This window comes from Tursiops truncatus, chromosome 1, assembly GCF_011762595.2.
Source record: "Tursiops truncatus isolate mTurTru1 chromosome 1, mTurTru1.mat.Y, whole genome shotgun sequence".
NCBI lineage: Eukaryota > Metazoa > Chordata > Mammalia > Artiodactyla > Delphinidae > Tursiops > Tursiops truncatus.
In genome coordinates, this window is record NC_047034.1 from 88,713,653 (window position 1) to 88,726,779 (window position 13,127).

At 39.9% G+C, this 13,127-nt stretch overlaps 1 protein-coding gene across 9 annotated transcripts in view; it reads right to left on the minus strand.

Annotated features, from left to right (window-relative positions):
• EEIG2 (EEIG family member 2) overlaps positions 1-13,127 on the minus strand; it is a 150,478-nt gene that overhangs the window by 58,421 nt on the left and 78,930 nt on the right. The gene's annotated exons all lie outside the window — the stretch shown is intronic.

A 13,127-nucleotide genomic window follows, 5' to 3' on the forward strand; every position in this document is an offset into this window, starting at 1 on the left:
AAAACCTGAATAAAATTCACTGGGGAAAAATGGGTTTTTACACAACAAAAAAAGTGAGACCAGAAAGGGCACTGCTTTGGGAAAAGAGAGGAGGTATGTTCTCAGCAGTGTCGGTGGAGGGCGCTTTGTCAGCTCTACTCTCAGGCCAGGCAGGGATGTTTCTGTGAGACGGAGGTGGCGGCACAAGCCCCTTGGCAGCCGAGGCTGGAGGGGATACCTCATGCCTCCAGCTCCGGTGCCTAAGATCTCTTGTTGGCTCCATTAACTTAAATTATCCATGATTTTATCTTCTTCCTTCTTCCCTGTAAACAGTCCACCTGCCCCAGGGAGAGTCTATAAAGAGCCCCAGTTGTTTAGATTTGATATTTTGGGCTGGATTCTCTGGGAGTAGATGATGGATAGATTTTCACTGGCTCATTCAAAGCTCCCATCTCCACGTAGAAGGTGTGAAGCAGGGAGGGGCAAGATTGAGTTCTAAGAACTTCTTTTTTTTTTTTTTTTTTAAGAGGACATCCTTAATCTTTTGAGTTGGTTACTGAGAGGAAAATCACATCTTCCTAGAGACTATCCCTTGGTCACCTGAAATAAAACAGGAAGGCGATTGAAGGGGGATCATGAAGTTGATCCATTATGCGGCAATTCTTAAAATCTTACTGTATTAGTTCAATTCAGGCTAGTCAGGTCCTTGGGAATATAGACATTTAAGACTGCCATTAAACCTATTTAATTGATAGATTATTCCTATCCCAGGGTCTCCTAAATTTCAAAACTACATATCCTACTGGAATATGCAGGATATTTATCCTGCAAGTTTTTGTCCAGCTAAACTCATACTCTTTCCCCAAATCTGTTTTCTTCCTATATTCCTCTTCTCTGTGAATGCCATTATAATCCAAAAGTCACCAAAACTAGAATCCTAGATACTGCCTCTGTCTCCACACAAAAACTATTAGAACAAATAAGTGAATTCAAAGGTAGCAGGATACAAGATTAATATACAGAAATCAGTTGCATTTCTTTACACTAACAATGAAATACAGGAAAGAGAAAGTGAAGAAAAATCCCGTTTAAAACTGGCTAAAAAGAAAAACAATAAAAACAACCCTAGGAATAAATTTAACCAAAGAGGTGAACGACTTACATGCTGAAAACTATAAACACTGATAAAGGAAACTGAAGATGATTCAAAGAAATGGAAAGACATCCCATGCCCTTGGATTGGAAGAATATTGTTAAGATGGCCATGCTACCCAAAGCGATCTACAGATTTAAAGCAAGCCCTATCAAAACACCCATGACATTTTCTTTCTTTTTTTAAATGGATTTTTTAAAAAGTTAATTAATTTTTTTGAATTTTATTTTATTTATTTTATACAGTAGGTTCTTATTAGTTATCTATTTTATACATATTAGTGTAGATATGTCAATCCCAATTTCCCATTTCATCCCACCACCACCCACCCTGCTTTCCCCGCTTGGTGTCCATATGTCTGTTCTCTACATCTGTGTCTCTATTTCTGCCTTGCAAACCAGTTCATCTGTGACATTTTTCTAGATTCCACATATATGCGTTAATATATATTTGTTTTTCTCTTTCTGACTTACTTCACTCCGTATGACAGTCTCTAGGTCCATCCATGTCTCTACAAATGACCCAATTTCGTTCCTTTTTATGGCTGAGTAATATTCCACTGTATATATGTACCACATCTTCTTTATTCATTTGTCTGTTGATGGGCATTTAGTTTGCTTCCATGACCTGGCTATTGCAAATAGTGCTGCAATGAACATTGGGGTGCATGTGTCTTTTTGAATTATGAGTTTCTCTGGGTATATGCCCAGTAGTGGGATTGCTGGGTCATATGGCAGTTCTATTTTTAGTTTTTTAAGGAACCTCCATACTGTTCTCCATAGTGGCTGTATCAATTTATATTCCCACCAACATTGCAAGAGGGTTCCCTTTTCTGCATTGGGTCTTCATTGCTGTGCACAGGCTTTCTGTAGTTGTGGTTAGCAGGGGCTACTCTTTGTTGCGGTGTGCAGGCTTCTCATTGCAGTGGCTTCTCTTGTTGCAGAGCATGGGCTCTAGGTGTGTGGGCTTCAGTAGTTGTGGCACGGGCTCAGCAGTTGTGGCTCGCAGGCTCTAGAGCACAGGCTCAGTGGCTGTGCTGCATGGGCTTAGTTGCTCTGCAGCATGTGGGATATTCCTGGACCAGGGTTAGAACCTATGTCCCCTGCATTGGAAAGCAGATTCTTAACCACTGCACCACCAGGGAAGTCCCACCCATGACATTTTCCACAGAACCAGAACAAATGCTCCTAAAATTTATATGGAACCACAAAGACCCAGAATTGCCAAAGTGATACTGTGAAAAAAGAACAAAGGTGGAGGCATAACCCTTCCAGACTTCAGACTATACTGCAAAGCTACAGTAATCAAAACAGTGTGGTACTGGCACAAAAACAGATATACAGATTAAATGGAACAGAATGGAGAGCCCAGAAATAAACCCACACACTTATAGTCAATTAACCTATGACAAAGGAGACAACAACATATGATGGAAAAAAGGCAGTCCCTTCAACAAGTGGTGTTGGGAAAGCTGGACAGCTACATGTAATCAATGAAATTAGAATACTGCCTCACACCATACACAAAAATAAACTCAAAATGGTTTAAAGACCTAAATATAAGACATGATGCCATAAAACTCCTAGAAGAGAACATAGGCAAAACATTCTCTGACTTAATAAGCACCCCAAAGTTCATAGCAGCACTATACAATAGCCAAGACATGGGAACAACCCAAGTGCCCATCAACAGATGACTGGCTTAAGAAGACGTGGTGTACATATACATATACATATATATATACATATATATATATATATATATAAAATGGAAAATTACTCAGCCATAAAAATGAAATACTGCCATATGCAGCAACATGGATGAACTTGGAGAATATTACACTTAGTGAAGTAAGTCAGACAAAGACTAACATTATATCATTTAAATGTGGAGGCAAAAAAATAATATAATGAATCTACATACAAAACAGAAAGAGACTCACAGACATAGAAAACAAATTTATGGTTACCAAAGGGGAAAGGGAGGGATAAATTAGGAGTATGGGATTAACAGATACAAACTACTATACATTAAATAGATAAGCATCAAGAATTTATTGTATAGCACAGGGAATTATATACAATACCTAATAATAACCTATAATGGAAAATAATATGAAAAAATATACAGAACTGAAGCACTCTGCTGTATACCTGAAACTAACACAATATTGTAAATCAATTATACTTCGATAAAAAAAAAAAGGAGTTCCCTGGTGGCCTAGTGGTTAGGATTTCACGCTTTCACTGCCATGGCCCTGCAAGCCGCATGGCATGGACCACAAAAAAAAAAAAAAAAAAGCCACCAAAACTAGAATTCTAGATATTGCCTCTGTCTCCTTCCTATTCACTTTTCTTCATATCCAATCAATTTCCACACCCCGCAGATTCTCTCTTAACATTTTTTTTTTTTTTTTTTTTGCGGTACGCAGGCCTCTCACTGTTGTGGCCTCTCCCGTTGCGGAGCACAGGCTCAGCGGCCATGGCTCACGGGCCCAGCCGCTACCACTGTGCCACCAGGGAAGCCCTCTCTCTTAATATGTTTCCTATTCATGATCTCTTCTCTGCCTCCACCAATTAATTGAGTTTGGCCTTTGTACCTGGATGAGTGCAAGTGTCTCCTAGCTAGTCTGCCTACCTCTATTCCATGCTACTCTTACTGTGGTCTTTCTGAATGTGCATATGAACATATTACTGTCTGATTTAAAACACTTCAATATGCATATGAACATATTACTGTCTGATTTAAAACACTTCTCAAGACCTTAAAGATGGCAGAGGAGTAAGACATGGAGATCACCTTCCTCCCCACAAATACATCAGAAATACATCTACATGTGGAACAACTCCTACAGAACACCTACTGAAGGCTGGCAGAAGACCTCAGACCTCCCAAAAGGCAAGAAACTCCCCACATACTGGGTAGGGCAAAAGAAAAAAGAAAAAACAGAGACAAAAGGATAGGGACGGGACCTGCACCAGTGGGAAGGAGCTGTGAAGGAAGAAAAGTTTCCACACACTAGGAAGCCCCTTCGCGGGTGGAGACTGTGGGTGGCAGAGGGGGAAAGCTTCAGCGCCACGGAGGAGAGCGCAGCAACAGGGCTGCGGAGGGCAAAGCGGGGAGATTCCCGCACAGAGGACCGGTGCCGACCAGCACTCACCAGCCTGAGAGGCTTGTCTGCTCACCTGCTGGGACGGCAGGGGGCTGGGAGCTGAGGCTTGCGCTTTGGAGGTCAGATCCCAGGGAGAGGACTGGGGTTGGCTGCGTGAACACAGCCTGAAGGGGGCTAGTGCACCACAGCTAGCCGGGAGGGAGTCTGGGAAAAAGTCTGGACCTGCAGAAGAGGCAAGAGACCATTGTTTCAGGGTGCACGAGGAGAGGAGATTCCTTCCCTGTCTGCCCACAGAAGGCAGAGCACCGCCTAAATGAGCTTCAGAGATGGGCGTAAGCCACGGCTATCAGCTCGGACACCAGAGACAAGCATGAAATGCTAATGCTGCTGCTGCAGCCACCAAGAAGCCTGTGTGCAAAGCGCAGGTCACTATCCACCGCCCCCCCCCAGGAGCCTGTGCAACACGCCACTGCCAGGAACCTGTGATCCAGGGACAAGTTCCCTGGGAGAACGCAAGGCGCACCTCAGGCTGCTGAAACATCATACCCGCCTCTGCCTCCACAAGCTCGCCCCGCATTCCAATTATAACTACCATAAGCCTCCCTACCCCCAGCATGAGTGAGCCAGAGCCCCCTAATCAGCTGCTCCTTTAACCCCATCCTGTCTGGGCTGGAACAGATGCCCGAGGGCGGCCTACACAAAGAGGTGGGGCCAAGACCAAAGCTGAACCCCAGGAGCTGTGTGAACAAAGAAGAGAAAGGGAAATCTCCCCCAGCAGCCTCAGGAGCAGCGGATTAAATCCCCACAATCAACTTGATGCACCCTGCATCAAACCTTAATAGACAACGAACCATCCCAAAATTGAGGCAGTGGACTTTGGGAGCAACTGTAGATTTGGGGTCTGCTGTCTGCGACTGATTTTTATGTTTATCTTACTACAGTTTTCAGTGTTTGTTATCATTGGTGGATTTGTTTATTGGTTTGGTTGCTCTTTCTTTTTTTTCATTATTATTATTTTAAAAATACTTTTATTTTAATAATTTTCTTTTCTTTCTCTTTTTCTCCCTTTCTTCTGAGCCGTGTGGCTGACAGGGTCTTGGTGTTCCGCCTTGGTGTCAGGCCTGAGCCTCTGAGGTGGGAGAGCCGAGTTCAGGATATTGGATCACCAGAGACCTCCCAGCCCCATGTAATATCAATCAGTGAGAACTCTCCCAAAGATCTCTGTCTCAATGCTAAGACCCAGCTCCACCCAATGGCCGGCAAGTTCCAGTGCTGGATGTCCCATGCAAATCAACTAGCAAGACAGGAACACAACCCCACCCATTAGCAGAGAGGCTGCCTAAAATCATACTAAGTTCACAGACATCAGAAAACACACCACCAGACGTGGCCCTGCCTACCAGAAAGACAAGATACAGACCCACCTACCAGAATACAGGCACCAGTCCCCTCCACCAGGAAGCTTACACAACTCACTGAATCAACCTCACCCACTGGGGGCAGAGACCAAAAACAAAAGGAACTAGGAACCTGCAGCCTGCGAAAAGGAAACCCCAAACACAGTAAGGTAAAGAAAATGAGAAGACAGAAAAACACACAGCAGATGAAGGAGCAAGATAAAAACCCACCAGACCAAACAAATGAAGAGGAAATAGGCAGTCTACCTGGAAAATAATTCAGAGTAATGATAGTAAAGATGATCCAAAATCTGGAAATAGAATGAACACCAGAAACGTTTAACAAGGACCTAGAAGAACTAAAGAGCAAACAAACAGTGATGAACCACGCAATAAATGAAATTAAAAATTCACTAGAAGGAATCAATAGCAGAATAACTGAGACAGCAGAACGGAAAAGTGACCTGGAAGATAAAATAGTGGAAATAACTACCGCACAGCAGAATAAAGAAAAAAGAATGAAAAGAACTGAGGACAGTCTCAGAGACCACTGGGACAAATTAAATGCTCCAACATTTGATTTATAGGCGTCCCAGAAGAACAAGAGAAAAGGAAAGGGTCTGAGAAACTATTTGAAGAGATTATAGTTGAAAATTTTCCTAACATAGGAAAGGAAATAGTCAATCAAGTCCAGGAAGTGCAGAGAGTTCCATACAGGATAACTGCAAGGAGAAACATGCCAAGACATATAATAATTAAACTATCAAAAATTAAATACAAAGAAAAAATATTAAAAGCAGCAAGGGAAAAGCAACAAACAACATACAAGGGAATCCTCATAAGGTTAACAGCTGATCTTTCAGCAGAAACTCTGCAAGCCAGAAGGGAGTGGCAGGACACATTTAAAGTGATGAAAGGGCACTATGAGGAACAGTATGGAGGTTCCTTAGAAATCTAACAATAAAACTACCATACGACCCAGCAATCCCACTACTGGGCATATACTCTGAGAAAATCATAATTCAAAAGGAGTCATGACCCACAATGTTCACTGCAGCTCTATTTATAACAGTCAGGACATGGAAGCAACCTAAGTGTCCATCGACAGACGAATGGATAAATCAGATCTGGCACATATATACAATGGAATATTACTCAGCCATAAAAAGAAACGAAATTGAGTTATTTGTAGTGAGGTGGATGGACCTAGAGACTGTCATAGAGAGTGAAGTAAGTCAGAAAGAGAAAAAAATACTGAAGGCTAACACATATATATGGAATCTAAAAAAAAAAAAAGTGTTCTGAAGAACCTAGGGACAGGACAGGAATAAAGACACAGACTTAGAGAATGGACCTGAGGATACGGGGAAGGGGAAAGGTAAGCTGGGACGAAGTGAGAGAGTGGCATGGACATATATACACTACCAAATGTAAAACAGATAGCTAGTGGGAAGCAGCTGCATAGCACAAGGAGATCAGCTCGGTTCTTTGTGTCCACCTAGAGGGGTAGAATAGGGAGAGTGGGAGGGAGACATATAAGTGAGGGGATATGGGGATATATGTATATGTACAGCTGATTCACTTTGTTATATAGCAGAAACTAACACACCATTGTAAAGCAATTACACTTCAATAAAGATGTTAAAAAAATAAAGTGATGAAACCAAGATTCCCCAGCAAGGATCTCATTCAGATTCAACAGAAAAATTAAAACCTTTACAGACAAGCAAAAGTTAAGAGAATTCAGCACCACCAAACCAGCTTTACAACAAATGCTAAAGGAACTTCTCTAGGCAGGAAACAGAAGAGAAGGAAAAGACCTACAATAACAAACCCAAAACAATTAAGAAATGGATATAGGAAGATACATATTGATAACTACCTTAACTGTAAATGGATTAAATGCTCCAACCAAAAGACACAGCCTGGTGGAATGGATACAAAAACAAGACCAATATATATGCTGTCTAAAAGAGTCCCACTTCAGACCTAGGGACACATACAGACTGAAAGTGAGGGGATGGAAAAAGATATTCTATGCAAATAGAAATCAAAAGAAAGCTGGAGTAGCAATTTTCATATCAGACAAAATAGACTTTAAAATAAAGACTATTACAAGAGACAAAGAAGGACACTACATAATGATCAAGGGATCAATCCAAGAAGAAGATATAACAATTGTAAATATTTATGCACCCAACATAGGAGCACCTCAATACAGAAGGCAAATGCTAACAGTCATAAAAGGGGAAATCGACAGTAACACAATCATAGAAGGGGACTTTAACACCTCACTATCATCAATGGACAGAACATCAAAATGAAAATAAATAAGGAAACACAAGCTTTAAATGACACATTAAACAAGATGGACTTCATTGATATTTATAGGACATTACATCCAAAGACAACAGAATACACTTTCTTCTCAAGTGCTCATGAACATTCTCCAGGATAGATCAAATCCTGAGTCACAAATCAAACCTCAGTAAATTTAAGTAAACTGAAATCATATCAAGTAACTTTTCCAACCACAGCACTATGAGACTAGACACTAGATATCAATTACAAGAAAAAAAAATGTAAAAAATTACAAACACATGGAGGCTAAATAACATGCTACTAAATAACCAAGAAATTACTGAAGAAATCAAAGAGGAAACCAAAAAATACCTAAAAAAAAATGACAATGGAGACACGACAACCCAAAACCTATGGGATGCAGCAATAGCAGTCCTAAGAGGGAAATTTAGAGCAAAACAATCCTACTTCAAGAAACAACAAAAATCTCAAATAAACAACCTAACCTTACACCTAAAGAAATTAGAGAAAGAAGAACAAGAAAACTCCAATGTTAGCAGAAGGAAGGAAATCATAAAGATCAGATGAGAAATAAATGAAAAAGATATGAAGGAAACAATAGCAAACATCAATAAAACTGAAAGATTGTTCTTTGAGAAGATAGACAAAAATAATAAACCATTAGCCAGACTCATCAAGAAAAAACGGGAGAAGACTCAAATCAATAGAACTAGAAATGGAAAAGGAGGAGTAACAACTGAGACTGCAGAAATACAAAGGATCATGAGAGATTACTACAAGCGACTATATGCCAATAAAATGGACAACCTGGAAGAAATGGACAAATTCTTAGAAAAGTCCAACCATCCGAGACTGAACCAGGAAGAAACAGAAAAAATTAAAAGACCAATTACAAGCACTGAAATTGAAACTGTGATTAAAAATCTTCCAAGAAACAAAAGCCCAGGACCAGATGGCTTCACAGGCAAATTCTATCAAACACTTAGAGAAGAGCTAACACCTTTCCTTCTCAAACTCTTCCAAAATACAGCAGAGGGAGGAACAGTCCCAAACTCATTCTATGAGACCACAATCACCCTGATACCCAAATGAGACAAAGATGTCACAAAAAAAGAAAATTCCAGGCCAATATCACTGATGAACACAGATGCAAAAATCCTCAACAAAATACTAGCAAACAGAATCCAACAGCACATTAAAAGGATCATACCCCATAATCAAGTGGGGTTTATCCTAGGAATGCAAGGATTCTTCAATATATGCAAAGCAATCAATACACCATATTAACAAACTGAAGGATAAAAAACATATGATAATCTCAATTGATTCAGGAAAAGCTTTTGACAAAATTCAACACTCATTTATGATAAAAACTCTCCAGAAAGTAGGCATAGAGGGAACCTACCTCAACATAATAAAGGCCATATATGACAAACCCACAGCCAACATTGTTCTCAATGGTGAAAAACTGAAACCATTTCATCTAAGATCAGGAACAAGACAAGGCTGCCTACTCTCACCACTATTATTCAACATGGTTTTGGAAGTTTTGGCCATAGCAATCAGAGAAGAAAAAGAAATAAAAGGAATCCAAATCAGAGAATAAGAAGTAAAACTGTCCCTGTTTGCAGATGACATAATACTATACATAGAGAATGCTGAAGATGCTACCAGAAAACTACTAGAGCTAATCAATGAATTTGGTAAAGTAGCAGGATACAAAATTAATGCACAGAAATCTCTTGCATTCCTATACATGAATGATGAAAAATCTGAAAGAGAAATTAAGGAAACACTCCCATTTACCATTGCAACAAAAAGAATAAAATACCTAGGAATAAACCTACCTAAGGAGACAAAAGACCTGCATGTAGAAAACTATAAGATACTGATGAAAGAAATTAAAGATGATACAAACAGATGGAGAGATATACCATGTTCTTGGACTGGAAGAATAAACATTGTGAAAAACACTATACTACCCAAAGCAATCTAAAGAGTCAATGCAATCCCTATCAAACTACCAATGGCATTTTTCGCGAACTAGAACAAAAACTTGCACAATTTGTATGGAAATACTAAGGACCCCAAATAGCCAAAGCAATCCTGAGAAAGAAAAACAGAGCTGGAGGAATCAGGTTCCCTGATTTCAGACTATACTACAAAGCTACAGTAATCAAGACAGTATGGCACTGGCACAAAAACAGAAATAAAGATCAGTGGAACAGAATAGAAAGCCCAGAGATAAACTCATGCACATATGGTCACCTTATCTTTGATAAAGGAGGCAAGAATACACAATGGAGAAAAGACAACCTCTTCAGTACGTGGTAATGGGAAAACTGGACAGCTAAATGTAAAAGAATGAAATTAGAACACTCCCTAACACCATACACAAAAATAAGCTGAAAATGGATGAAAGACCTAAATGTAAGGTCAGAAACTATCAAACTCTTAGAGGAAAACATAGGCAGAACACTCTATGACATAAATCACAGCAAGATCCTTTTTGACCCACCTCCTAGAGAAATGGAAATAAAAACAAAAATAAACAACTGGGACCTAATACAACCTAAAAGCTTTTGCACAGCAAAGGAAAACATAAACAAGATGAAAAGACAACCCTCAGAATGGTAGAAAGTATTTGTAAATGAAGTAACTGATAAAGTATTAATCTCCATAATATACAAGCAGCTTATCCAGCCCAATATCAAAAAAAAAAAAACAACCCAATCCAAAAATGGGCAGAAGACCTAAATAGACATTCCTCCAAAGAAGATATACAGATTGCCAACAAACACATGAAAGGATGCTCAACATCACTGATCGTTAGAGAAATGCTAATGAAAACCACAATGAGGTATCAACTCACATCAGTCAGAATGGCCATCATCAAAAAATCTACAAACAGTAAATGCTGTAGAGGGTGTGGAGGAAAGGGAACCCTACTGCACTGTTGGTGGGAATGTAAATTGATACAGCCACTATGGAGAAGAGTAGGGAGGTTCCTTAAAAAACTAAAAATACAACTACCATATGACCCAGCAATCCCACTAATGGGCATATACCCTGAGAAAACCATAATTCAAAGAGAGACATGTACCACAATGTTCACTGCAGCACTATTTACAATAGCCAGGACATGGGAGCAACCTAAGTGTCCATCAACAGATGAATGGATAAAGAAGATGTGGCACATATATACAATGGAATATTACTCAGCCATAAAGAGAAATGAAATTGAACTATTTGTAGTGAGGTGGATGGACCTAGAGTCTGTCATACAGAGTGAAGAAAGAAAGAGAAAAACAAATACCGTATGCTAACACATATATATGGAATCTTAAAAAAAAAAAAAGGTTCTGATGAACCTAGGGGCAGGACAGGAATAAAGACACAGACTTAGAGAATGGACCTGAGGACACAGGGATGGGGAAGGGTAAGCTGGGACGAAGTGAGAGAGTGGAATGGACATATATACACTACCACATGTAAAATAGATAGCTAGTGGGAAGCAGCCGCATAGCACAGGGAGATCAGCTCGGTGCTTTGTGACTACCTAGAGGGGAGGGATAGGGAGGGTGGGAGGGAAACACAAGAGGTAGGGGATATGGGGATATATATATGTATACATATAGCTGATTTACTTTGTTATATAGCAGAAACTAACACAACATTGTAAAGAAATTATGCTCCAATAAAGATGTCAAAAAACAAACAAACAAACAAAAAAATGCTTCAATAGCTTCCTATGGGATAAAGCTCAAAGTCCTCAGAATGGCAATACAAGGCCCTTTTCAGTCTGGCCTAGACTTACCTCTTCAATTACCAAAATGCATATTTTTAAACAATGTCAAACAGCTTGGTGAAAAACCTCCTGCATTCAATATTCTATAAGAAATACTAACATGTAAAGGAAATACACTTACAAAGAATGGAGTCTGTAGTCTCAGTCACTAATCACTGATGGCGATGCATTCCTGCCTGTCTAAATTCTTATTTTTACTTTTTTGGCCATGCCGCATGGCTTGTGGGATCTTAGTTCTGTGACCGGGGATTGAAGCCGGGGCCACAGTAGTGAAAGCACCCAGTTCTAACCACTGGACGGCCAGGGAACCTCCCTACTTATCTTTCTAATGCCACTACCTTTTGTTTTTCCTTTCACAGCTGGCCTGATTACAGTGTCTCCAACCATCTACCTCTTAGACCTGTTTTCCAGCCCTTCAGAACTCCCCCCGTGTGGCCTCTTCCCTTTCTCCCTCTCCATCAGTCTCCCTCTGGCTTCGCTCTTCCCTGTCCAGCCTGACTTCACAGCCATATCACTTTGAGCAATACCTTCAGTTTGGAGCTACTCATTCCGCAGTCTCAAAAAATCTGAAGAACCCCAACCCTTGATAATTTCAGCCATCTGTACAAACTGATCTAACACTGGGGCAACTAAGCATTATGGAGAAAATTCATTAACCACAGGGACTGATATTAAGGCAAATATAGGATCTAAAATTTTAGCAAATTTAGAATTTGAAATCTCCTAACATCTATTAGGAAATATCTCCTAACAGCTTTAGGAGAAATCTCCTAATCTCCTAACAGCTATTAGGAGAAATCTCCTAATAGCTACTAGGAGAATTTCAAATTGTTGAATAAATAATCACTGAGTGCCTATCACGTGCCACTTTTTTATTCTATTATCCCTTTTGTTCTGAAAATGCTTTTATATCTCTTATCAGAAATTGTTTAATGTAGTTCAATTTCAGAATGAAAGGGATGGAATTATTTTAATTTCATGTAATGTTAAGAGTATATGAAAAATGACCTCCTAAAGTGACACTACTACCTACTTGGTATTTCATAAATAGTCTCTCCATGCCCTGTAACAATGCTATAAACTTGTGTAAGCTGTTTTCTCTTCCTGGAATGTCTCTACCCACCTCCCCTGCTTAGTGATTTCCTATTCATCCTTTAAAACTTAGCTCAGTGTCACCCCCTCAGTGAAGACTTTCCTGGCTTTCAAGGAAGAGTAGTTAAGGACTCTCCTCTATGCCTCAATAACATCATATGTTGTGCCTCTGTCTCCCATATAAATAGTGAATCCTTCAGAGCAGGGGTTGGTCTTATTGAGTTTGGTAAATGTTAGCAAAGGGTAGGCGATCTATGCACATGT